Source organism: Malaclemys terrapin, chromosome 8 (genome assembly GCF_027887155.1).
Source record: "Malaclemys terrapin pileata isolate rMalTer1 chromosome 8, rMalTer1.hap1, whole genome shotgun sequence".
Classification (NCBI taxonomy): Eukaryota; Metazoa; Chordata; order Testudines; family Emydidae; genus Malaclemys; species Malaclemys terrapin.
In genome coordinates, this window is record NC_071512.1 from 59,006,716 (window position 1) to 59,033,405 (window position 26,690).

Consider the following 26,690-nt stretch of genomic DNA (forward strand, 5'->3'; position numbering starts at 1 on the left):
CAAAATCCATTACTGATGTTTCTCCCCTCTTTATGTTTTACCAAATTAAGTCTTCCTGGGATGGCATGAGTATCTTCTCATTCCATCATCCTTTATATGTAGCAGTAATACTGAATTGCTATGAAATCCTGGCAAAATGCATCCTTTGTATTACTATGTCCATTTGGTGTTTCCTTCCTTCGCATGTTGTCACTTTCATAAGAAGACATCTCTTGCTATTTTTGCGTTTCCATTTTTCTCCCTCACACCTCATGCTACATCGCCTCTTCCTGCAAAAAAGCTTATGGGATGGGGCCACAGGGACAGGAATATTCGCAAGGTGAGTTGAACTCAGAATTACCATAACATTCTCAAGGAGAAGAGACTCAGTGACAAGGCCTTTCAGGGAGTAAGCACAGGGATACAAATCTGCATGGACAGCTTCTACTTCTGGGCCACTCCAGTGGCTCCTCTATACTGGTAACATGGTCCCACTGAGATTTGCTGTGTACAAAAACCAGGCATGTTAAGTTGATTTAGCAGGAAAGGCTGATTTTTAGGTATAATTATGGTCTGTGGGCTGGGTATATATTTAGAATGATTACCTTCAGTTTGCAGCAGATTTCCCCACTGATGTTAATAGATGGGTAGGAGACACAAAAATCATGGATAAATTATTATATTTATTTGTATTGCAGTAGCACCTGGGAGCCCAAGTTATGGAGCAGGACCCCCATTGTATTAAGCAATATACAAACACAGAACAAAAACTGGCTTTTATGTAGTATCTAAACTCTGTTATTGGTTCACTTTCATACTGTCACATTCAGTGTCACCCAATGGGAAAATGTGCTCTCTTTTTGGAATACTGCTATTTCTACCTTTTGTTACCCTTCCTTCCCCAGCTTCTTCTTTCTTTTCCCTGTCCTTGTCTTTGCCTGTCATCCTTTCTTCTCTCTGCATTGGCTTTCCTACAGCAAATCCCATCCCCACTCACGGATGGTTCAGATATTCATGGTGAGTAAATTTAACCTCTTTTTTTGTTTCCTGACGTCTGCAAATGCCACATGCATTTGCAGACATTTTCAGAATAGCTCTGCAAACAAATTTCAGCCTGTGCTGAGTCTGCAACTGTTCAATCTGACTTTACTCTTTATGTGTTTGGTCACCTATATCACTGGATTTTGTTTCTTCTTCCTGATTGGATGACTGAAACTCTTTAACTAGGAGAACTAATGATGAATAGCTAATACTCTTGTTCACATTTGTTTGTAAACAAGGAACGGCCACTCCTCAAATGTGTGGGAACAAAATCCAAGTTGTGCAAATATTTGAAAGATAATAAAGGGTACAAATGCAATCAAACTGCCCAGATACCTGGAATTTGAATGAATATTCACAAGTGTTATTTCTGCAATATTTTAGCCAGTTCTATTAATGCTGTTTCATAGCTTTTAAGGCCACACTGGATCATTATGATCAGCTGTGTAACACAGGCAAGCGATGAAGGAGTGCTGGATGAAATCATCAAGGTATAGTTGAATGAATTATAGCATATCTTTTAAAAGGTCATCCAGTCTTGTTTTAAAGGCCTCGCATACATGTTTCTGTACCAATTTATTTCAGTTAGTGAAGGAATTTTCTACTGAAACAGTTAAATTGATACAATCCTGAGTGTTTACACAGTTGTACCAGTGCACAGGTGCCTCATAATGCTATAGCTTATTTCCCTTCCCTTCTAGGAATAACTTTATACCAGTATAGCTTATTTTATACTTCTGACCTTGAGTAAGTCATGTCAACACTGTTCCACATCTACAAAATGGGGATAATACTTTCTACTTTTGTAAAAAGCTTTGAGATATATTATATTATATTATATTATATTATATTATATTATATTATATTATATTATATTATATTATACCAGTATAAGTGCATCCCCGTGGGAGTGTGGTTGGGAAAGGAGGTGAAGCTGTACTACTTTAGCTGTACTCACATAGTTAAAGTGGTACAATTTTTGTGTGTTGACAAGGCCAAAGGCTCCAAGAGATGGAGCATTTCTCACATCCCTAGGAAATCTCTTCCAATGATATTTAGCCTAACGAGTAAAAATATTCATATTGTCACTTGTGTGTTTTGGTATAGAATGGTACAGAAATTAGATCAACAGCCTCCTGCAATTTCTGTTGGATTCCCATCTGTCAAGCTTTTGTTATAGTTGAATTAGTTAGCTTATATTAGTCAGTAGGGAGATACTGCATTGAGTTACGTTACAGCATGTCATAAACCAGTATTTGATGAATTTAGTGTGCTAATAGAAAGTGATACAAGTAGAACAATAGACAGTGGGACAATGTGAATGTTATATTTTATTTTAAAAATATAATTAAGCCTTCAAATTTCTTTCTTTCCTATGTGTTTAGTTCAGAATCTTGAAGTTAGCCAAGCAGTTTTTTTTCCCAAATGGCTTCATATTTTGCTGAATTGCTCACTGTGCATGCAAAGAGTGGCATAAATGTATTTTCAACTTAGCTATTGATCTGTTAACTACAAATGTAACTCCCCAAATACCTTCTTTTTTATATGCCCTTTGCCATATTGGCAGGGGATGGAGCTCAGTGTTGATTTTCACCAGCTGAGTAACTGGTCCTTTTTATTTCATTGATTATTTAAAAAAACAAAACAAAGAACAAAAAAATGCCACAGTTGCACAGTATGCAAGTGAAGAAAACAAATTAGATCCTGAACTCTCATCAAGAATTCTCAGTACACTGATGTAGTTTGAAACACTGGAGCAGAGCCCTTCTTACTATAGTAGTTCTGACCCAAAAGAAGTTTAGCAGAATTAAAGGTATTAAGATCCATTAGGTACTAATTAAAATGACAAACTTAGAGTCTAGCGATGGTTGCCTCACCAGGATCTATAGAGTCTGTGGTCCATCTATATGACAGACATTGGGGCTCAATTTTTTTTCCCCAACTATCCCTTAAATAAAGTGTGAGAGTTTCTCAAGCAGGCCCATGTGTGGTAAATCAGCTAGCCATTGTGAATATAGAAGGGAGCCCCATTCATGGGCATTTAGCCGCTGTTAGACTACGTGTACATTTACAGTGGAGTGCAGAGTACAGACACTGCACTCCCAGCTAGTGTGGGTATAAATAGCAGTGTACACCACGAGAAATAGCTTAGGCAAGTAGAGTGTCCTTCATGCCTGAACCTCCTAGGGCAGGGGTAGGCAACCTATGGCTCACGTGCCAAAGGCAGCAGGCGAGCTGATTTTCAGTGGCACTCATACTGCCCGGGTCCTGGCCACCGATCCGGGGGGCTCTGCATTTTAATTTAATTTTAAATGAAGCTTCTTAAACATTTTAAAAATCTTATTTACTTTACATACAACAATAGTTTAGTTATATATTATAGACTTATAGAAAGAGACCTTCTAAAAATGTTAAAATGTATTACTGGCACATGAAACCTTAAATTAGAGAGAATAAATGAAGACTCGGCACACCCTACACACCCCCTCTACTCACCCAAGCAGTGCATCCCATGTCAGTTTTTAGCAGTGTAGCTGTCCCACTGCCTCCCCCTGCAGTGAAAGGCTCCAGCAGCACGGAATAGGTCCGTGCTACCAGAGCTGTTCCCTGCTGCCAGAGCTTTTCAGTGTTGCATGTAGCTACACACTGTATTGACCAGTATGGATGCAGCCTGCCTTTCTCTGCAGCATGTAGCTACATGTGTAGTGCCTGTGCTCTACACGCCACCATAAGTGTAGATATAGAGTTAGTGCTATCAGAGGGCCAGATTATCTGGCTCTTATGCATGCACACATAGGCTGCACAAGGGTGTTTTCCTCTCCTGTGTAAAGGCCAGGCACCATTGCAGTCCCTATGTTCAGGGAGTGCACAGCCTATAAAGGCAGGGCCATGACCTCAGCCACCCCTGTGTGCACTGGCCTGTAGAGTAAGACCAGGTCTACACTATCCACACAGTTTTGTACAGCTGTGTTGGTCTGCAGTGTTGGAGGGAAAATCACACCCCAACATAGCTATGCTGGCAAAAAAACACTGTAGATGCAAATATGCCAACAGAAGAGTGCATCTGACTGGCATTGCCAGCATTGTTTGGGGAGGTGGTGTAGTTATGCTGGCAGAAGAACTCTTTCTGTCGGCATATGCTGCATCCACATGTGCTGCCATAGCTATTCCCACGTAGGCTCTGTAGTGTAGACATGGCTTAGGACGAGTACATGAAGAGCGTATGAAGTGTGCTGCACCCTGGCAGGGAAGTAGGAGCAGGTGCTATAGGAGGTCTTTTGTATCCTTGTATCTCCTTGTATCCTTGAAGCCAGCCATCTTCCCCAAGCTCCCCCTTCAGCAGTGCAACTCTGCATCACTTCCAATGTGGAGCTATGCCGTAACCTAGTCTGAATGACTTTATGGAAGAAGGAGAGGGAGGATATGAATTCCTGACACGTGAGAATTTTTTAAGATTTTATTCTAGGGAATAAAATTTACTGATAGAGAAGTGTAAATGCGTAAACATTTTGGGCTAAATTTTCTGAATCTGCCTTGGCTAAGACAATATGTAGCATTTTCTCCCACCTAATCCTATTCTAGATAGGTCAACAATGTAGCTATTGCTCATCACTCATCCTCAGCCAGATCTTTGAAGAGAGTAATTGGAATGAACCTTGCTTCTCTGCTACCTTTCCCTTAAAGATTTAAAGCACCACTGGCTGCTTTAACTTCTTTTAATTATAAGTTGCATTCAGCCACCAAGGGAACAGAAACATTGCCATGTGACTTATGTACATAATCACACTTTACCAACACACCTCAGAATTGGAATGCTGAGTGCTGGATGATCATAGCAAACTGTTTGCCTTCAATTCATAGATGGAAAAATTATATATGGCAAAAAAAATCCTTGAATGATTTGAAACAATGAATGAATAAGAGGAAGCCACAATTTGATTATGAAATGTCAACAATCAGGAAATAAGGCTAAATTAATCAAGAACACTTATTTGCTATGAATGATTGACAATGCACTTTGTAGCTCATGTAGGCTGAGTCCATTGCTCCCCTCTAGAATGTTCCCTAACATTCTGGAATTGTTCTGAGGTGATATTCCAAAGTTATTGCATTGCAGACAAACAGAGAAATGCCTTTGAGTTGAGTGTGAGACCTCATATCGCTCAGCCAGCAAAGACTCCACTTTTCAAATGGTCTTGAGGGATTTGGGGTACACCTCCCAGTGAATTTCAGGCGTGGTTGGATACCTAACTCCTTTGGGATCTTTTGAAAATCCCAGTATAAGGGTACGTTTACACTACCCGCAGGATCCCCGATCGCTCTACCATTGACTCCTCTACTCCACCACGGCGAGAGGCAGAAGCGAAGTTGACAGGGGAACTGCGGCAGTCGACCCCGCACTGTGAGGAAAGTCGACCTAAGATACATTGACTTCAGCTATGCTATTCTCGTAGCTGAAGTTGTTTATCTTAGGTCGTTTTCCCCCCCACCTCCTCCCCGCTGTAGACCAGGCCTAAAGGTGTCATTCTCACATCTGTACTTAGTCAGTAAGGTAATACAAGACATGAGTAAGGAAGGCAGAAGTAGGTTTAAGTGGGTTCAATGCCCATTAAAATTTAGAGGATCTTGGTGGGTGTTGATCTGGACTGCAAAGGAGGCCTTTACTCCCATGAGAGTTTTGGTGCACTAGGGCTACCTGATCATTGTTCTGTGGGGTATCCACCCAAATGGACATCTTCAGTTGACAGCATTTATGAAAAGGAAAAGACGCTCCTATCGATGACTGATGGCAATGAGAAAGCTGCTTCTTGGATAAGTTCACATTAACAGAGTATAATAAGTAAGAAAAGTTTGAGATCCCATCAAGGAAAAGAAGTTTTTGGAAAATGAGCAACCATTCCTTTTGAATTTGCACATGATAAAGAATTACAAGATGTGATGTGGCCAAAAGCCATCAAAACAATTTCAAACTAGAGCAGTAAGAGGGACTTAATTGACTTCAGTGTATGATGTTTGGGACCAAACATTAAAATGAGCAAATGCTTGAAAATGTTTAAGAAAATCTGGGCTGTACAAAATTGCCTTCTTTGGAGTATAGCTCATCTGTGTGTTTACATTAGGACTAAAAATTTGCATTTCTTTTGATCAATCATAGATGTTAAAACAACTAGATCAGCAGTTTTGTCATCACAGAACTGCAGAGAATATTCAAATACATACTTAGTCTCATTCTTGATGATATTTGAGGGCAGTTAAAAAGCCTTTTCAGTGAGAAATTTGATGCAATTAACCGGCTTCTGATTTGCCACATAAGCAAATAACAGATTTGTGCAATACAGATGAATGCTGACATAAAGTATCCCTGATAAACTTTATCTTCACTGAATGACAGAGGGCTAAACTGAACACAGATTAAAAAATTTATTTGGATGTCATGCCTGTGCAATAAATCTGTCAATAAGAATTTAACCCCTCGAGTGTTTAAATCATTTTAATAGAATGATTATGGAGATCTGGCAGTGGCAGTTCATTTACACAAGCTTGCTCACACTCATTCCTAGGTTGGTCTACACTCAGTGTTTGTACCATAGAACTATTTTGGTTAGGGGTATGACAATTTTTTAATGTATTTTAACACAACAGTTATAGTGGTACAACCCCCTACTATGGTTTATATTTATTAATATATAGGAATAAACTATACTTCTAGAAGCACCTTTATACCATTATAACTGATCCAGGGTAGGAGGGTTGTACATATTAACTATTCCCAATGTTAAAGCGAACTAAGGACACTATTACTGAATGAAAGCATCCTACAATGGGATTTAATGAACTTTAACTTCAGACCTTTAGTTAATTCATCTTAACATTCCTGAGTGTCCCCATGTAGCTAAGCCTAACAGAGCTGTATAAGAGATTTGCAGTGAAAGCCACTCGCATGTCTTCTGGTTTCATTACAAAACTGAAACTCAGTCCAAGTTCATAAAAAGATGTCAGAATGTTTCAAGCTAACATGGGCCAAATTATTTAAACCATGGTGAGACTCAGGGATTTTGACAAGGTTTCACTTGGAGATTTTGGGTTCATTCAGACTCAGATCCATGCCAAGAGGGTACAAAATGATGTAAATGGAAACCAGAGGGTACAAAATGATGTAAATGGAAACCAAAGACCACTATGCCCATGAATTCTGAGGAACTGATATGCCTGACTTGCCTACATTTATATTTTCTGGTCTCAGAATTATTGAATATAAAATAATCTTTGTAGAAGGCCTTCTAGTAATTTTCAGCTTTCAGCCAAGCTCTTTTGAAGTATTTTCACTCCAGGGGAGATTTCTATAAATATTTTAAAATCAAAATCCTGCCTTTTTAATCCAAAATGTGTGGGTGAAATCAATGCCTGGACAGAGGCCCAATCTTGCAAGATGTTGAGCATCATGTAGGATCAGTCCCAAGGGAAGTACTGGGTTAAGAACGACTAATCTCCTAGCTAAGAAGCACATGTCCCAAATCATGGGGATGTCTGCCAATCTTTCTCAATCAGCTCTGTGGAAAACTTTGTTCATGGTTGCAGCAAAGTACAGAACCACAAATTGTGATTTCCGCTTATCGGCATATTGTGTACGGTGGGATATAAAGGGATCGTGACACAAAGCACATCATCTGTCAAACATCAGCTCTTCTAAGCTATTAAAAGATGCAGATTGGACAGACAAAACAATGCAAAAAGAAACTCATTAGCTGCTGGGCTATTACCTTTTTAAAGTTACTTTTCATAAAGACTAAGCGTGACACTGTGGTTTGAGAATGCTATTTCAAATTGGGAAGGCATTGTCTTTTTCTGGTATGGGATAGTGAAAATTACATCCTCTGCTTTTTGGTAAGCATGGCATTCTAAGTAATTTCATAATATTCCATGCAAAGGAAGTAAAAATTGGCTGTGTTTATACTGAGGCAAAACCAAAAAAACAAAAAAAAAACCTTGTGCCCTAGTGAAGGAGACAGAATGGACGAAGGGATGTGGATTTTCCAGTGCACTGTTCCCTGCTTCCCTCAGATTTCAGGGGGAAATAATACTGACTTTTACAAAGCTATATCTTTTCAACAAATTGTACAAATATTGCTAATTAATTCATGCAGCCCCTCAGTGATAAGATCCCCATTTTGTAGTTAGGGTGATGGAGATTGTGACAGAGAACTAGAACTATTTGTTAGAAAACTATCCTGTATGGGCCAGGGCTCAAATCATTCTAGAATGCTGGTCCAGCACTTTTTGAGGGGCGTTGGGTCAGCAGTGCTGTACTTCTGGTAATGAACAATAGTAGTGGAAGTAGCAGGAGTGTGTTCTGGCACTTTTTTTCTAAGGACTTGAGCACTGCCTCTGCAAAATGTATCATCCTTAGCTAGATGCTGCACAAGTTTCACAAGCAAACCTGTGCATAATGTCCTACACATTCACCCAGGGTGATTTTCTTTGGGCTATAACTAAGCAAATCAAAACCAATTTTCATGAGAAGGTTCATTTTCATCTTCAAAGTGAGGGATATTTCCAGGCCAAACTTCAAATAGGTGGAATTCTTATGTGGAATTTCCCCTACTCCCTAATCTAGGGTTACCATTCGTCCGGATTTACCCGGACATGTCCTCCTTTTTGTGCTAAAAATAGCGTCCGGGGGGAATTTGTAAAGCACTCACAATGTCCGGGATTTCCCCCCTCCCCCGGGGCGGCTGGGAGGGCTGCAGGAAAGTCCCGGGCTGGACTCCGGAGCAGCTGGAGAGGAGCTCCGCCCTGCATTCTGAGCAAGTGTCTCAGCACAAAGTGCAGCCCTCCCCTTTTGCAACTGGGAGCGGTTACTGCCATGCAGCGTAGCAAAACGGGAGCGAGAGCACTTTGTGCTGATACAAGGGCAGCTCTCCCCTGCAACCCGGTCCGGGCCAGGGACCGGGTTTTGTTGTGCAGGGCCAGGGACCGGGTTTTGTTGTGCTGGGGAGCTTAGCCACGTGTCCGGCTCGCACAGAGCCCAACACCCTGTTCTGAGCAGCAGGGTAAGGGGGGCAGGAGAAGGGGCAGGGAGGTTCTGGAGGGGGCAGTCAAGAAACGGGGGGGGGCTTTTTGGGGGGAGTGGAGAAAGTTTTGGGCAGTCAGGGTACAGGTAGGGGGTAGGGTCCTGGTGGGCAGTTGGGGGGGGGGGTCTTAGGAGGGGGCAGTTAGGGGACAAGGAACAGGGAGTCTTAGGTAGGGGATGGGGTTCTGGAGGGAAGTTAGGAGCAGGGGTCCCAGGAGGGGGCAGTCAGGGGACAAGGAGCGGGGGGGTAGGGGGCTGGGAGTTCTGGGGGGGAGCTGTCAGGGGGCAGGAGTGGGGAGAGGGATCGGAGCAGTCAGGGGACAGGGAGCAGAGGGGTTTAGATGGGTTGGGAGTTCTGGGGGGGGCTGTCAGGGGGCAGGAGTGCGGAGAGGGATCGGAGCAGTCAGGGGACAGGGAGCAGAGGGGTTTAGATGGGTTGGGAGTTCTGGGGGGGAGCTGTCAGGGGGCAGGAGTGGGGAGAGGGATCGGAGCAGTCGGGACAGGGAGCAGAGGGGTTTAGATGGGTTGGGAGTTCTGGGGGGGGCTGTCAGGGGGTGGGGAGTGGTTGGATGGGGCGTGGGAGTCCCAGGGGTCTGTCTGGGGGTGGGGGTGTGGATAAAGGTTGGGGCAGTCAGGGGACAAGAGGCAGGGAGGCTTAGATAGTCCTGGGGGGCAGTTAGGGGCAGGGGTCCCAGGAGGGGGTAGTCAGGGGACAAGGAACGGGGGGAGGGTTGGGAGGTCAGGGGGGGCGGGAAGTGGGAGGGGCAGGGGCGGGGCTAGGGCGGGGCTTCTCCCGTCCTCTTTTTTGCTCGCTGAAATATGGTAACCCTACCTAATCTCCTCCTCTCCTTAATCTCTGAGCAGAGGTGGTTCAACCATTTCAAACATTCTGGAAAACTTCATCTTCAAGCAGAAACCATGTCAGTCAAGGCTTCTTCAGTCTTAGGATATGTCTACACTGCAAGTGACGGTGTGATTTGTTTGTTTTTTTAAAGCATGGGTAGGCAAACCATTAGCAATTTAGGGGTTGCAGTGCACTCTCTCTCTCTCTCTCTCTCTCTCTCCCTCTCATATGTGTGACACACACACAAACATATGCTCTCTCTCTGAGCCCTTTCTATCTAAACAAAAAAGATTTTTATTCCGTATTGGTTATTTACAGTTCAACATAAGCCATACATGGTGATTATTGTTGTTTGTAGGAAAGCCTCTTGTAATAAAATTGTAATATTACATATTTCTGTCTCCATAATCTCCATTCTGCCAAGTTGGCAGCAAATTACGTAGATGTGAAGTCTTTATTGGTGGTGAAATTATGTCAACATTTGAATGGCTTGAAATATTTTGGGTTTTTTATAGTGCAAGTACAAGTAAGTGATCTAAATAGTTTTGGAATCTAAATAACAATTCTACTATGCAGCCAGGGCCAGTGCGACCCATTAGGTGACCTAGGCAGTTGCCTAGGGTGCTAGTATTTGGGGGGCAGCATTTCGGGTCCTTCAGCAGCGATCGTGGCGACCACGGCGGCCGGATCTTCGACCGCCCCGGTCGTCGTCGGCATTTAGGTGGAGGGAGCTGGGGCAGTGGGGTGCGGGGAGGGCCACCTGCAGCAAGTAAGGGGGAGGGGGGGCGGCACGCAGGGGAACTCCCAGCCACAGCTCATCTCTGCTCTGCCTCCTACCCTGAGCATGCCGCCCCTCTCTGCTTCTCTCCCTCCCAGGCTTGCGGCGCCAAACAGTTGATTGGTGCCGCAAGCCTGGGAGGCGGGAGAAGTGGAGCGGCGAGGGTGTGCTTGGGGAAGAGGTGGAGCAGAGGTGAGCTGGGGTGGGGAGCTGCCGCCGCACGGCTCCCTGGGCCGGGGGGAGCTGCCACAGGAGGGGGGCCGCCTCAGGGCAGAGGGGGAGAGTTGCTGGGGGCGGGGCTGGGAGCTGCCCGGGGGGGATGCCTTAGGGTGAGGGAGGGCGGAGAGCTGCCACAGGGCTCGGGGGGGTGGGGTGCAAGGTGGAAATTTCGCCTAGGGCATGAAATATCCTTGCACCAGCCCTGTATGCAGCAATTCCAAGATTGGAAGGCAAGGACTGCCTTGTGTGCAAGGTTTTTCTTAATTCCATTTTCCCTAAAAAGGGGGGCGGGGGGGAAGGAGGGCAGTGATAAAATGGTCAACCAAAATACCATAATGTTTTTCATTTTCAAGTTTTATTGGAAATTTTTTTGGAAAAAGGCATTTTTTCCCCACAAGAAATCTTGAAAATTATTGACCTGCTCTAATAAAATATTTTTAAAGCCTCTTTAAACTTTCTATTTTGGCCTTTTGCTCTCACTGCAATAATTCGCTTGGCTAGATAAACCTGTGATTGTTGTTCAATCTCTGACCTGCCAGAGACTCAAATGGGGTCTGTACTGCCTTGTCTCACAAGGGTATTGTGAGGATAAATACATTAAACGTTTTGTGGTGCTCAGCTATCGTATGATCATTGTTCCCCTTCAAGTTGTCTTTTTCTTAGGGTTTCAATCAGCTAACATTTTGAGATTGTCTGTTGAGGAGCATAAGTCTCAGAATGGCATCCCTGATGGCTGCAGAAGCAGGTCACTTTGGTTTGTTTACACTGCAATTAGAAGCCTGTGCCAGCTGATTTGGGCTCACAGGGCTCGGGCTGTGGGACTATTTAACTGCAGTGTAAACTTCTGGGCTTGGGTTGGATGATGGGCTTCTAGGACCCTTCTGTCTTGCAAGGTCCTAGAACCTGGGCTCCAGCCCGAGCCTGGAAATCTACACTCCTGTAGTCCTGCAACCCAAGCGCATGTCAGCTGGCACAGACCAGCCCCAGGTGTCTAATTGCAATGTAAACATGCCCTTTACCTACAAAAGAGATTGGTCTGCTGCAAAGGCTGAAACAGAAAAACTCGGCTCTGCAGATGCAACCGTAGGATTCTTCAGAGGAAGAGACATAAGAGGTTTCCTAATGCACAGGATTTTGCATGGCCATGTCCCATGGGGATGTAGCTTCTACCATTGCAGAGCATGGCCATCTGTGGACTAACAGCCACGGCTAGAATAGAACTCTTAACTTAATTTGTCTCTTTTTAAGAAAGACCTTTTATTTCAGCTCAGAAACCCAACCCATTTTCGGAAATGTAGACCTTCATCTTCTTTTCCAATATTTTGGATGGCGGTTGGGTTTAACTTCTAGGCTGATGATACTAAATCAGCACAACTACTTAATTTTATTATTAAAGCAAAGTAAGCCAAGTTCCAGAACAAATAATGATTAGGCCCCAGTCCTGTAACCTGATCCATACTGTGCCCATTGAAGCCCTATTGACTTCAATAGGAATCTGCAAGATTAGGAATATAATATTTAAAAACTTAAATAGTTAGGCCCCCGTTCCGCAAAGACTAACTCACCTACATTGTGAATAGTCCCATTAAAATCAATGTGTATAAGTTTAAGCACCTACATAAGTCCTTGTAGAATTGGGACCATAAAATTCTATTGAAGCATGTTTCTTCTAAACTCCTCTCTCTCATCCTTTTTTCCTCACAACCTGCATCTATCTTTTTCTGACAGAGATATCAAATGTGTGCAGACTTTCTAGATCCACATATTTGTCAGTTGTTTTTGCTGGCATGGATGTATCCATCCTATGTGTGATCTTCTGAGGAAACACACATACTTGTATTTATAGCTTTGTTTCTCGGATATACACAGAAAACGTGCCTTAGAATTACAGACAGGTAAGTAAATGTACAATGTAGTATTTCCCCCCCACATCTAAAAGAGTCATGGTGATAAATAATATTTTATTTCATGTCATTATTTTTTTCCCTTAACAAGCCACCAAATGTTTGTTTTAGCACCTGCTCATAGAGAGATGACATGACTTGCTCTAAGTCACCCAGCAGGCCTCAGGCAGAGCTGGGTATAGATCCCTGAGTCTCAGTCCAGTGCTCTATTCACTAGGGACCACTGCCTCCCCAGTCTAATGGCCTTTGGCTCAGGCTTTAAATAATTAAGGTTCAGATTCTGATATCTTTACTCATGTTCAATAAGTAAGTAATGCAGTAAGGTCATATGAATAAGAGTATCAGAATCTGCCTTGGATTAGCATTTGTGAAATCATTGACTAACTTGGGAAAATTTACCTATTTCAATTCTATTGAGCCACTAAACCTGATTTGGAATAATTTTTGACTTTTCTTTGTAGGATGGGCTGTATCAAAGCACATTTGTATTTTTTTTTAATCTTAACAGTTAACAAAAAACAACATTGAATTTTTTGGCACATATCATATACTTGATTCAATTGTAAAATCCAGTGTGGTGTGTTACAATTCAGTGAAATTGTTTTCCCCTCCCCCATATATACCTGTATTTTCACATCTCCTTTCTCAATGTGGTATCTACCTTGAATTAATTTCAAGCTCCCATTGATCTGAGTTAGACAAGCTAAAGTGATGATAAAGCAGGCAGGCTAAATTACCAGCATAAAAGACAAAATATGAAAAGTTGCTCATGCAGCGACATTAATCTCTCCTAATACATAGTGGCAAGCAGCAAACATAAAAATATGTAGTTTATTTTTCACATAAAAGGCAGACCTTCATAAAATAAAAAATAAATTATGCTTGCCACTCAAATCCCAAACCTTGTAAGATTTTTTTTTTTTAAACAGCTACTTACATAACCATGGTCTGACATTAACATGAAAAGAATCTGCAAGTCTTCATTGGATCCAATTAAAAAATGTTTCAGCGAGTGTGAAATATAAGGTCAATCATTAAAATTATATGTAAGATTCTGAGAGTAAATATTTGTTTCTCCTCTTACAGAGCCACTCTGCAGTGGAAGTCTAAATTATACATAAAAACAATGTGAAGCTGGCATTAATTTCTACTCCAAGTTTCAGCAAGGATCATGCAGATGGATAGATGTGTCCTATCTGCTTGCTAGCCGATCAGATCTGATAAAAGTCTGAACTCAGCACAGATCTGAAAACCCCAACACTATGGTGGTATTTTGATCATGAATGGCTGGATCCTGATCCACTTTCCAGGTCTGGTATCTTCATGCACTGCGAGAGACTCACGTTTTGAAAGCACTGAGTATTTTGCGTGTACTATACTAAACGAATCGTACTGGACTTTTTGTGTGTCCACGTTGTGATTGCCTCTACACTTGTTACAAGCAAACCTGCTCCCCATTTGTTTATCCTTGGCATGCCTGATTATACCTAATTTTTAATTGATGTAGACTTCCCCCCACACACACACACACATTTTGACCCCCCCCCTTCCTTTAAAAAAACCTTAGTTTCCAGCTTTTCTCAGTTGGGTAAAAGTAGTATGAAAAGTGAGATACCTGTGTATGCTGTTTTTAACCGTTCTCCCACTTTTTTCCAGTGGAAAAATAAAAATGGGAGAAAAGGTCGGGGAGGAGGGAGAAATGAAGCAGAAAGCTAAACAAAGGGACATTTTAAGTCAAAATGAAATTGAGTTCTTTTCAGAAATAAATTTCCCACAGAAAACCTGCATTTTAGAGGTGTAAAAAATTTGCGAATGAGATTTTCCCCATAAAAACTTTCTGCGGGGAAAAAATTGGATTTCCCAATCTACGTTGTTGCTCAGTAACTTTTTAATTTGGGAAGCAGTTTTTGGCTAGTCCTGCAAATACCCACTAAGTAGTCCATCAGTTAACTGTTCAAATACATCTGATATAGCTTTACTGCAATTGTCTGTAATACATCAGTCAGTGGTGTATCCTGGCAGCTGGCCTCATGTAATGAAAATGTCTTTCCCGAGTGATTATTCTTTACATTGTTGAATAGCTTTCTCTAGCAGTGCATGGTCCATGTCATACTTGTTATGCAAAACATGGTAATGCCCTGGAACAGGTAGAAGAGTAGGACAAGCTAGAGGTAGGGAAGGGGCATGTTGGGGTAGGGCAGAGTATTAGATGAGGGCCAGAGGGGCCAGTAGGGATTGTTCTAGCCAGCGCAACTTAGATCAGCCATATAGCTGCTTTAACTTTGTTCCAGGAGGGGGTTCAATACGCAGGCCAGCCCTGGTTTGGGGAAGGCATAAAGGCAGCTTCCCTTTGTTCAGCTATATAAACGTGAGCTCAGTGTGGCTGAGAAAGGTGTACATTATATTATCTATAACATTGAGATGCTCAGACACTGTGAATGATGCAGGCTGTAAATATCTGCATAGATAGCTCTAAAAGGTGAATCTCTCCAAAGGTAGTTATCTGTTTAGACACATAATTCTCACAAAATGGGCAAAGTTCTACATGAAAGTTGGAACTTTGCTTATAAAAATAAAAGGCAAAGGAGCCCAAACAAAGTGCACCCAAGAACTGCTTTCCCTTTCTTGAATCTTCGTTTGATAGCTCACTTACAGTCTAAAGATTGGCTAAACTTTGTGATAACTGGGAGCTACAACCTCAGCAACAAGAAAAATGGATGATGGTCTCTGTCTGTAGATGCATGTTTGCATTTTGTTTTAAAGCAAACTCCTTCCTCAAGCTGACAGTAAACCAACTAATTAATTCTTGCTATTATTGACTGTAGACTTATAGGAATTGGCAACTCTATTAATAGCAACCAGAATGAAGAAAGGAATCCATGTTTGCTCACCGTTGGGAAAGGGGGGAAGCATCTTGAGAAAAAATTAATCTTGACAGAGCAATACTTGAGCTTAAGCAGGAATTAGTTCTTCCAATGCTTAATATCAGGGAATAATGATGTGGCTAGTTTCTGATATTGGTCATACATTATTAAACACAAAAGTCAATGTCCCTGGAAAAAGTTGAAAATGAATAATACATTCAGCTGAATGTTATCAGCATAGGATTGGGAATGAAATTCATAAGTCTTAGAGGTGACTTGCAAAAGAAGAGAAATTGGGCACATGCCCTTTTGGTTCTGTGTGATGTATAAAGGCCACATTTGTGTGTGGTGTTTTTTAATAAAGGCTTTTTTTCCTCCCAAATTTTTATATTAGAACTTCAGATCTTGTTAAGTCTAGAAGACTGTTAACTGGAGAACAAATATCGCAAGAGTTTAGACCAGACTTGACATTATCAATAGTTCTAGATAAAAACCAAACACATTTTGGAAGAAACCAAAACATTGAAGGCCCTTTTTTAATGCATTATGGGCTGAGGAGGGAGGAGGAGAGAAATTAACATGCTTTCTAAAGGATCCTTTGTGGTTTTACCTTTTAAATTGACAAAAGAATGCAGCTACAAATAAATTAACAAATGACCTTGAATCACTCTCAGTACTGGAGATTAAAATATAATGTGGAAACACAGGACTTGCTGTACTGAATCCAGTGACTTGTCTTTTACAGTACCAGCTTCTTCAGATGAAGAGATCCTGCAGTAGCCAGCTATGGATACCTGCTCTGTGACATTTTCCTCCTAATCCTCAATAGTTATAATTTGCTTGTGCCCTGAAGTTTGAGGGTTTATATCCTCTCCAAAACTCTTGATTATATATTTTAACATAAATTATTATAAATCTGAATATTCTTGTTATCCGTATAAATATCTAATTCTGTAATGACTACTAGACTGTAGGACCATCTGAAGTAGATAATTGAAGAAATACTGTGGGAAGTCAAAATATTCTTATAAACTAATCCTGTAAAAAGAAATCTTGTCATTCCCATGTAAAAATAGACAGCAATTTGAAATATCAAACATGATATGATGTATGATGATAATTAGGCCAAGGTAGGCTGTGCCTCCTCATGCCAATCTGAAATTTGAACAAGGAAAATAAATCAGATGAAGTTCCACAGATGAAGGCCATCGAGAGATATTTTTATTGTTGCTGCTGGCATATGGTGACAGGTGGAGAGCTGAGTATCTATAAGGGTAATCATTGCAGAGTGAGAAGCTCCTTTTCTCCTCAGAGGGGTTTATGCAAAGATTTACTATGCTTTTGATTTGCATGCACATACATCCCATAATTTCTGCTTTGAATCTGATGGTTTTAATTAGAGCTTGCTGAAACTCAGAATTTATGTCCCAGGGGAAATTGACATTTTGAATTGTTCTTTTTGTCCTGAATAGGAATGAAGAGTTGAAATTTTTCATGGGAATTTTTGTTTCACAAGAATTTCATTTGGGAAATATTAAAATGACCTTAGCTAAATCTTTTATTTTTTTATTTCGCTTCATTTTGACTTTCGACCATATAAGATATAATATTCAATGTTTTGACTGTGTAATATAAATTATAATATAAAAGTAAAAATGATGAAGTTGAAACAAATTGCTTTGACCGTATCAAAATAAAATGTTTTGATGATTTTCTTTTGTCTCAAATGAGAATGTTTTGATTTTAATTGACCTGAAGCTTTTTGATTTTGTTGAATCAGGATTTTCTGATGGCCAAACTATTCTGTTGGAATTTTTTTGCCCAGTTCCAGTTCAAATGCATCCAAAAACTCAAAGCAAAAAATGACATTCAAATCACTAAGTTAATCGCATCTAAAACTGGTGGCGGTGACATTAAATTTCATAGGATTTTGATGCGAAGCTGAATCACCTTACGTTCATTCAAATCTGTGTTTGGATTCACTCAAAAATGAGCCCAAGTTCACTCCAAAGTTTATGAACGTTTCAACAAATCAAGTAACTCCATTTAGTGGTGGTGATGGTAGTACTAGGCTCTTATCCTTTTATGTGGACCTACCACTAGAGAAGGCTAGATAGCAGAAACTCAACCTGCATTTGCTCCTACATTTGCAATCATTCAGAATGCATTTTTGCCACTATGGAGTCCCATTTCCAAACAGTGAGGATCCATTCTGGTACAAAAGTCCAGGATCCGATTGCAGGATCAGGGCCATATTTATAATTCAACTCCCAAACCTGACAAGTTTATTTGATTGGGGGGGGGGGGGTTATAGTGAACACTACAAAAGCATTAGAAATAATGAAAATACTATGCCAGCAAACTGTATTTATTTGAGTAAGACATAAAATCTTTACTAAAGAATATTGTTTTGCTGATTTAAAAAAATACAAACCAAACCCCTAGATTATTATTTAAAACGACATTCCTGCTGAATGATGCATGCAGCAAACTGCACTATGAAAACATCCCCTCGGATCCAGCAGATTTTGATTTTATGATTTTCCAGATGATAAAATGAGAAGATGCCTTCAGCTGAAAAAATGGGATTTTTGCATTATTCTCAGAACTCTAAAAATTCTCTTCTAGACAGATCAATATGCTTAATATTGAGGCACGTAGGCAGGATCTGCCATTCAGCTTCTAAAATCTTCTGCCAGTTAAACCGCTCGCTGGACTGAAGAACAAGCTACTGCTGTCATCATGAAAAAGTCAGCTTTTATCCTCAGCTATCACACAGTGGTATTGAAGATGCTTCAGATTCCCTGTACTAATAATTGGCAATAACTGGGATATCTCAACGTCCAGTTACCACAGAGTGATCTTTTTTTTTTAATAGTACCCATTGTATGGGGAAGTAAAGCATGCAGTAAACCTATGACATGAAGCTGGATTGTGCTCTTAAGCAGAAAAATCATGGTGTGTGTGGGGGGGTCGCTGGGACAGCAAATATCCCCAGGAAGTTCCTCCCCAATCATCCTCTCTGGAGGCAGGGTTTCCTCTTCCCCCACAGAACAAGCCACCCCCAAACCTACAGCATATCCAGGGGTCTATGCCAGTCTCATCTGAGTCACCTGTTGGAGGCCCTATGTCTCTGGTTTTGGATGGCACTCCTCCAGACCCTAGAGGTAATTCTCCAATAGAGCGGCATTCTTAGGGACTCCCTCTGTTCATGACTGGAGGGTTAGCAAAACAATGAAATCAGGCATAATTTTCTCTTCTGCGAAATATTTATGGGACCAGAAATATGAGGGGATCAGCCCACTGATGCCTAGAACATCCCTTGAAATTTTGGAATTTTTTGGATGCAGTTTTCAAAAGTGATTACATTAGATACAGACAAATAGAGAAATGTCATCAAGTTGAATGTAGGGACTCGCTTTGCTAGGCCAATTATGTTATGGCAGGAGTCACCAGAGGGCATTGTTAAACACCATTCCACCTCTTTCTCATAGAATGTGAGCGCTGTTCAGTCTTTGAAGAAATACTGTATTGTTTTGAAGTGCAGTTTCTTTTGGAGCATTCTGTGATGAGCAGCAAGCAACTTTGCTCTGTTCTTAATCTTTCTAACTAGTGTCAGTTCTTGAGACACTTGCTCCCTGGCAACTGGGTATTGATGTTTTGGATGAGAGTCCTGAAAGATAGATTTGCCTATGTGCCGTTTGTAACTACCTCTGTACAAGGGCTGGGGTATATGGTATAAACTAAAACAAGTTACACTAAGAATAGCTTGTGAATCCCCCATCAGTGATTTCTGTTCCAATAGGGAGGCCCTGACATCTGCCACTGCTAGGCAGTGTGGGTCATACTTACATGAAATAACATTGAGTTTTCTCCTTAGTGAAGTGATGCAGATGTGTGGCATTTTCACTATGTACTTACTATTTCATTTATAATTATTAGAACTGGTTGAAAAAGGGTAACCCTCTTTTTTAAAACATCAAAATTTTCCATGATGAAATTTTGTCAATTGCTAAACTTTCACAATTTTTACCATCTCTATGAGCTGTTAAAAAAAAGTGAACAATTTTCAATTTTTCATCAGAACTTAAAAAAAAAAAAAAAAAAAAAAAACCAAGTAAATATTTCAACCAGCTCAAGCAATCATTGCACTTTGTATACTCAGGCCTTGTCTACACTTGCGAGTTACAGCGCTGTAAAGCCTCCCCCAGCGCTGTAACTCACTCCCCGTCCACACTGGCAGGGCACGTACAGCGTTGTATCTCCCTGGGTACACCGCTGCAGTTACTCCACCTCCCCGAGAAGCATAAGAGATACAGCGGAGTGGCTACAACTCTCCCCTGTGAGTGTGTACCAGAAAACAATCTGCAGCGCTGTACTGATCACCTTGTCAAGTGGCCAATCCTCTCCATTATTGTGATGGGCTGCAGGAATGCGGAAGTGCCGGTTTCAAAGCTCCTACCACAGAGAAAAAACAAACAGTTTGCTGTTTGCTTTGAGTGAGTGAATGAATTAGCAGAGGGCCGGGAGTTCGGAACTTGCAAAATAGAGTGCTGACATGCTCCAAAAAACACTCTCTCTTCCCCCCACACTCCCTGTCACAATCCACCCCACCCCCCCGTTTTGAAAAGCACGTTGCAGCCACATGAATGCTGGGATAGCTGCCCATAATGCACCGCTCCCAACACAGCTGCAAATGTTGCAAGTGTGGCCACGCCACTGCGCTGACAGCTGTCAGTGTGGACAGACTGCAGCGCTTTTCCCTACTCAGCTGTACGAAGACAGGTTTACCTCACAGTGCTGTCCAGCTGCAAGTGTAGCCAAGGCCTCAGAAAATATGACAATTTACTTTTTTTAGAGGGTATTCAAATTCCAATAGGAGTTGAGGATAGCCTGTGTTCCTGTTGTGGAGTTACTGTTCCAGATTCCATAGGAACATTCTGATAGGCTTATTCAGAAGCTAAATTCTGCCCTCAAATATGTCCACAATTCCCATTCCCTTCTGTGGGAGTGGCATGCATAGATGAGTGTGGAATTTGACCTATAAGGTCATAAGAAGAATTGCAGTCTGCATATTACTGTACTGAAAAATAAAAATAGATACAGTACATTTTACATCATTGTCTATCTATAATCTATCTCTTTACAATTTACCTACATAGCCCTCACCATCTTAGTATGTGAGCTCAATAGAGATCTGCTTCTGACCTGATTGAAGTCAATAGCAAAGCTCCCGCTATTCAATGGTGCAGGATGATATAATAGAAGCTGGTTCTAATGTGTCTGCTCTGCATCCTGTCCCAAACAGTTCCATGTTTTGCTCTGATGATGATGAAGTGCAACATTCCTCCTTGAAATGTGCAGGGAACGAAATGAACAACCAAACCAGCAGGGGCTCACATGAAACAGCTTGTCGTGGGGAGGGATAGGAAAGCAGGAATCTTTCCTCTCAACAATCATAACTGAATTTATCACATCAGTTAAACAACAACAAAAAAATGACTGTAAGAACAAGTATCGACATGGCTTAATTGTGGCAAACATTCTGCGGGGAGAATATATTTGAAGGAAAGAGAAGCCTTTCAGACAGGAGGGCTAATGAAACAAGAGTGGAAAGTAATCTTAAAAGGGCAGGGTAATGCATCTTCAGTGGTTGAACTAGTACTTAAGATTTTCAGCTTTCCACAGTAATTATTCAGCTGCAACCTTCTCAATGCCTTTTCACTTCTTAATTTATTCTATATTGTAAACACCTGCAGGCCCAGATGGCCAATTTATTCTCACAAGCTTGGCATATTTTGCAGTGCTAGCATGAGGTAGACTAATATTACAGTATGGAGTAGGTTTATTATTAAGAATTGCCAGCAATAAAATCCACAACTTTGCATGTCAAGGAAGTTGAGTGGGGGGAGGTGGAAAAGAAGAAATCCTTTATGAATCTTTTTAGAAGGCCTGTTTTAGGATTAGTTTTCTCCATTAAAAATAACGTCCCATGATTTGTATTTAAAATAGATTTGATAGATGCATTTAAAAATATGCTGGTGAGAGAGTGAGGTTTAGTTTAGGAAGAGGACAGCATTCACTGACAATTGCAGGTGACTTGAAGATTTAGTGAAGGCTTATTTGAAGCTTGTTGGTTTTTCAAAGCTGTAAGATTGAAGTCTGCTCTCCCACAGAAAGGAACAACGGTCTTAAGGTTAAGGTACTGGGATGGAACTCAGGCTGTCTGTGGTGGATCAAGAACTGCCCCATGACTTCCAATATGACCTGGTGAACGTCACTTCAGCTCTGTGCCTCAGTTTCCCATCTGTAAAATGATGATAATGCTTCCTTTGTCTGCTTCATCTATTTAGATTGTAAGTACTTTGAGGCAGGGACTGTCTCTTACTATGTGTTTTGAAGGGAGTTTAGTACGATGGTGCCTGGGGTATCTATATGCTACTGCAGTACCTGATGATAATGTGCCCTGGTTTAATGCTCCACTGACCTCAGTAGAGTCATTCCTGGTTTATGCTGTAATAAAGAGGATCAGAATCAAGCGCTGTCTCCTAAACAAAACAAATTATTTGCTCCTATCTGTACTCACAAACATTAAAACAAAACCAAAAAGAGAAACTGAATGGCATGGTGTCAAAAAAACAAGTTAGAAAAGGAGATCTATCATTACTGCCTATCAGGAGAAGATGTATATAGGCACTGAAGCCTTGGCATTTTGTTGTTTTTGTATTCTGTACACTCCTGCCCCTTCTAACCTGACATACAAAATTAAGAGCATTAATAGAAGCATAGGAATATGTGACTGGAAAATAAGAAAAGCTTCTTTCATTTGTTTTTGATTTTTGTGTTTGCACTTTTAGAAGCATAAGTAAATGATGTCTGATTTTTATGGAAATTTACTTACGTGTATATGGATGTTCACTAGGTAATGCAATTTTTTTATACAAAAATGACAGGCCTGTAAGAAATATATAGATTAGCCAGTCAGGCCATCAGAACTCTGTAGGCTTCACTTTTGCCTACCTCTCTCCTTCTATAGCAAACTGTGGAGAGAGAAAGTCAGCAAGGGCAGTTTCCTCCAGATTAGGATTATCTGATCCACTGGCTACTGTAGCCACAGGTTTTATGAACCCCAAAATCCATCCCGTGAAAAATAATGTGAATAACGCATAATCTCTAGGGGGGGAAAAAGTAGTAACTGAAGTTCAACCTACATGGTTGATTTATATCAGTCATATTTACAAGGATGTCTTTGTAAAAGTACTAGATACTTTGAAAAGGTCTCCCTTCATTGTTCTGGAGGCTTAAAGTTGTTGACACTACCCTAACTGGGCAGTTAAGGATTCCCCCTCATATGTGGGAACAGAGAAGCGCTGTAGGGCTGACATAGATTCCTGATACTTACCCCCTTGCAGGCTCCCGATGTAGGGGGACTGGGCAAGGAAAGGGGTGTGACTGGAGTACTGGTACACTCCAGAAGTTCTTTGGTGGCATAATGGTCCCGTGGGGCTATCAACCAGCACAGATTAAAGCAGACCTAAGGCTGCACTAACTTGTCCCAGGGTAAAAATTGGCAGCTTTGAGGACTGGGGCAGTTCAGTGATTGTATACAATCACTTTTACCCCATATGCCCTCTACTCAGCGCAGATCAATTGGACCTGATGAAAAAGCCCACTAACTCTTGTTTAACAGGACCAATTAAAATATTTACAAGTGCCTTATATTCAGCTCCCAGATGAGAGATGAGTCTCTTCTCAGAGAACATCTAAATATAAACACTTGATTGTATGCTGATTCACGTGGCTGGTGAAAAAACAATTATTATTATTTTTTTAAAGATCCATCTCTCTCCTTTGCTCTGTGAAGCTCTTGTGAAGTAGCTGCTAGTAAATGGAACAGGTGTGAGGATTATTTTTTTGGTTAATGACAGACTTGTTGGACAGGTAAGTAGGGGATTTTATTCTTTTAAAGAAAATGCTTTGTTTTGGAAGAAAATTCTAGAAGGTCAGACAACTTACTTTTCTCATTGACATTGATTGCACCTGTTGGAATTCTTCACACTTACTCTCGCTAGAAAAAATCATTACATCCCCAATGTCATTTAACTCAAATTTGCAATAAATATAGTGTTTTTTGTTTATGGTTTTCTCTGTGCTAAGTTACTTTCCTAGTGTAACTAGATATAAAGCTGCATTGATCTACCATCAACAAAGGCTAAATCCACTAAATCAATAGGAGAGCAGGTCCTCGGCATCTCTGAAAATCAAGTCCTTCAGGTCTAAAGCTTGGTGTCCAAAAAGGAAAGGACTCAACACTGATGGATGCTTTCGCAGATGTAGATCTTACTTTCTGGGTGTTTCAGTTCCCTATCTTGAAAATAAGCATAATGATACTTCCTTACCACATCCATAATAATGGAAATAAGTTCATTTACTGTTCATCAGGTTCTCTGATACAATGATAATGGGGATCATTGAAAATCCGATAATAATAATTAATGTATGTGTTCTTAGAGATATAGGAAGTGGCCTTGCTCGATATAATCAAGGGGGCAGATTCTGATTTCACTTAGGCCCCAATCCTATAGAGATATGCTTGCCAGCAGACACTTGTTTCTATGTGGAACCCATTGAAGTCAACAGAATTTTGCTGAGAGTGGGTAGGGATCAATCTGCAACCAGGACTGGAGATTTATTCTGTTGTAATTTCAGAATAACTTTGCTGGCTGGGAACAATGTACAAATGTATGACTGCTGCCACCCAAGCACCAGGGACTGGACCAGAGAACTCCAGAGCTGAAAGCTTGAGCTAAAGAACCAGGTTTTCATGCTGAGAGCTGTAACAGACCCATATACTCTTTGGATTAGCCAAAAGACGATATGTGTAACACACAGTAACCAGTGTGTTATACATGAATTTCCCACATATAGAATTGTTGGTATTTAACAATAGATGACTACTGAATGGAAATGAAGTGTTCTTCCAAAAAAAGAGAGAGAGAGATTATTTTCAGACCAGTTATAATGATAAAAAATGCGCTATTTAATATAGTGGATCAGTATGTTCTTTCACAGGGGCAGCTCTATATATTTTGCCGCCTCAAGCACGGCAGTGAGGCAGCCTTTGGTGGCATGCCTGCGGGAGGTCCGCTGGTAACACGGATTCGGTGGCACGCCTGTGGGAGGTCCGCCGGTTCCACGCCTTCGGAGTACCCGCCGCCGAATTGCCGCTGAAGCCGCGAGAAATGTGGACCTTCCGCAGTCATGCCGCTGAAGGCAGCCTGACTGCTGCCCTCATGACGACCGGTAGGCCGCCCCCCGCGGCTTGCCGCCCCAGGCATGCGCTTGCTGCGCTGGTGTCTGGAGCCGCCCCTGTTCTTTCAATTAAACCATATGAAGCTAGCTGCTGCAATTTAATTATAACAATGCAATTAATATCTTTCCATATGTTTAATGCAGAATATACAGTTCCTACTTAAGAATAAGTAAGAAAAACAGTATTCAATTTTTTCATTTAATAGAAATATGTTGTGTTTAATATGCTAATTGGGGATTTGCAACAGAAAATTGAAGTATCATTTTTTCCAGTTCATTAAGATTTGACTTTTGACTACTGTTCCACAGTTGATTAGTTTAATTATATGAATACCAAGGTCTCTGAAGGCCAAGCACATTCTTTCATGTGACCTTACACTATCTATAATAAACACTTTGCTTTTGTCCAATGATAATAGGAGCCTCTCAAGTGAAAGACTCACTGCCCTTCATTTGGCTTGAAATGTGAAATTCTCTACTTCTTGTCAATTGAAAACATTCCTTGGACCCTTTTCATTAGTACCATGAAGCATATATGTTTTTTTGAGTGATATAAATTGCACGTCAAGTGACAATCTTGTAGGTAAGATTTTGACACTCCATTAAGAATAAAATAAATTATACCATTTTCTCAGCATAATCCATGATTGTTATAAAATCATCCATGGGAATTAAGCATTTTGTGGTTATTATTGAAGAGTATCATTATAATAAGGTAATAATTATGGATGCCAATGACTACAGCTGGGTGAGTACCACACTTTGGTTTTGTTTTGTTTGGGGTGGGGGACCATAGTTAGAACTTGACATCACAAATTCTGAGAAAATGAATGTATACATTTTCAGTTTTCACTGTGCCTCAGGGCCTCACGAGGTACACATCAGATTTTCAAGAAAGGGTTCACAAAAGGAAGACGGATTAGTATAGTATTCCAAAATACTGTAGTAAAAGTTACAAGTGCAATGCAAGTAAACATAAGCAACATAAGAGGTGGAAATGTCTTCAAATGTACAGAATTTACATATACACACTGAACTGAGTATTTATCTAGCTATATCCAATTCATGTATATATGTTTTTGAACTGGATTTCACACCTCTTCCCAGAGTGTGTTTCATGTACTTGGGTAATAAGATGAGACGATTCCATGTTTGTAAAACTAATTTATCAATAGAAACATTTACAGAGATGCTGCAACTGCAGCTAGCATTCAAGTCATGGGCATGCAGACTGATCATCTGGTACCTTCTGCAAAGTCTTTTCTCTTGGAACTTGTGCTTCTCCCTCCAATTTACATGCAGATTCTGCAAAGTCCACTACAGCTCCTTTGCAGACTGAAAAGAGAGAACCTTTAAAATTGTTAGTCAAAATTCCTATTGATTTCAGTGGAGAAGAGTTAGTCTAATATTGAATGCTTTTGAAAATCCTGCCCTAAATTTTCTTGTTTGGCATCTTTTCTTTACCCAAGTACTCCTATGTGCAAAACAAATTGAAAGAGATATGTAACGAAAACACAATTTGAACAAAATAATTCAGAGCATGTATCTCTAAATCCACTTTCACAATCCGTTAAAGATTAGAGCTTTCATTTTGTTGACGGATTCTGTACTGTGAATTATATTACAAATCTCAGCCCCTTGGAGCTTGTAATATTGAGACCGATAAGATGAATTCTCA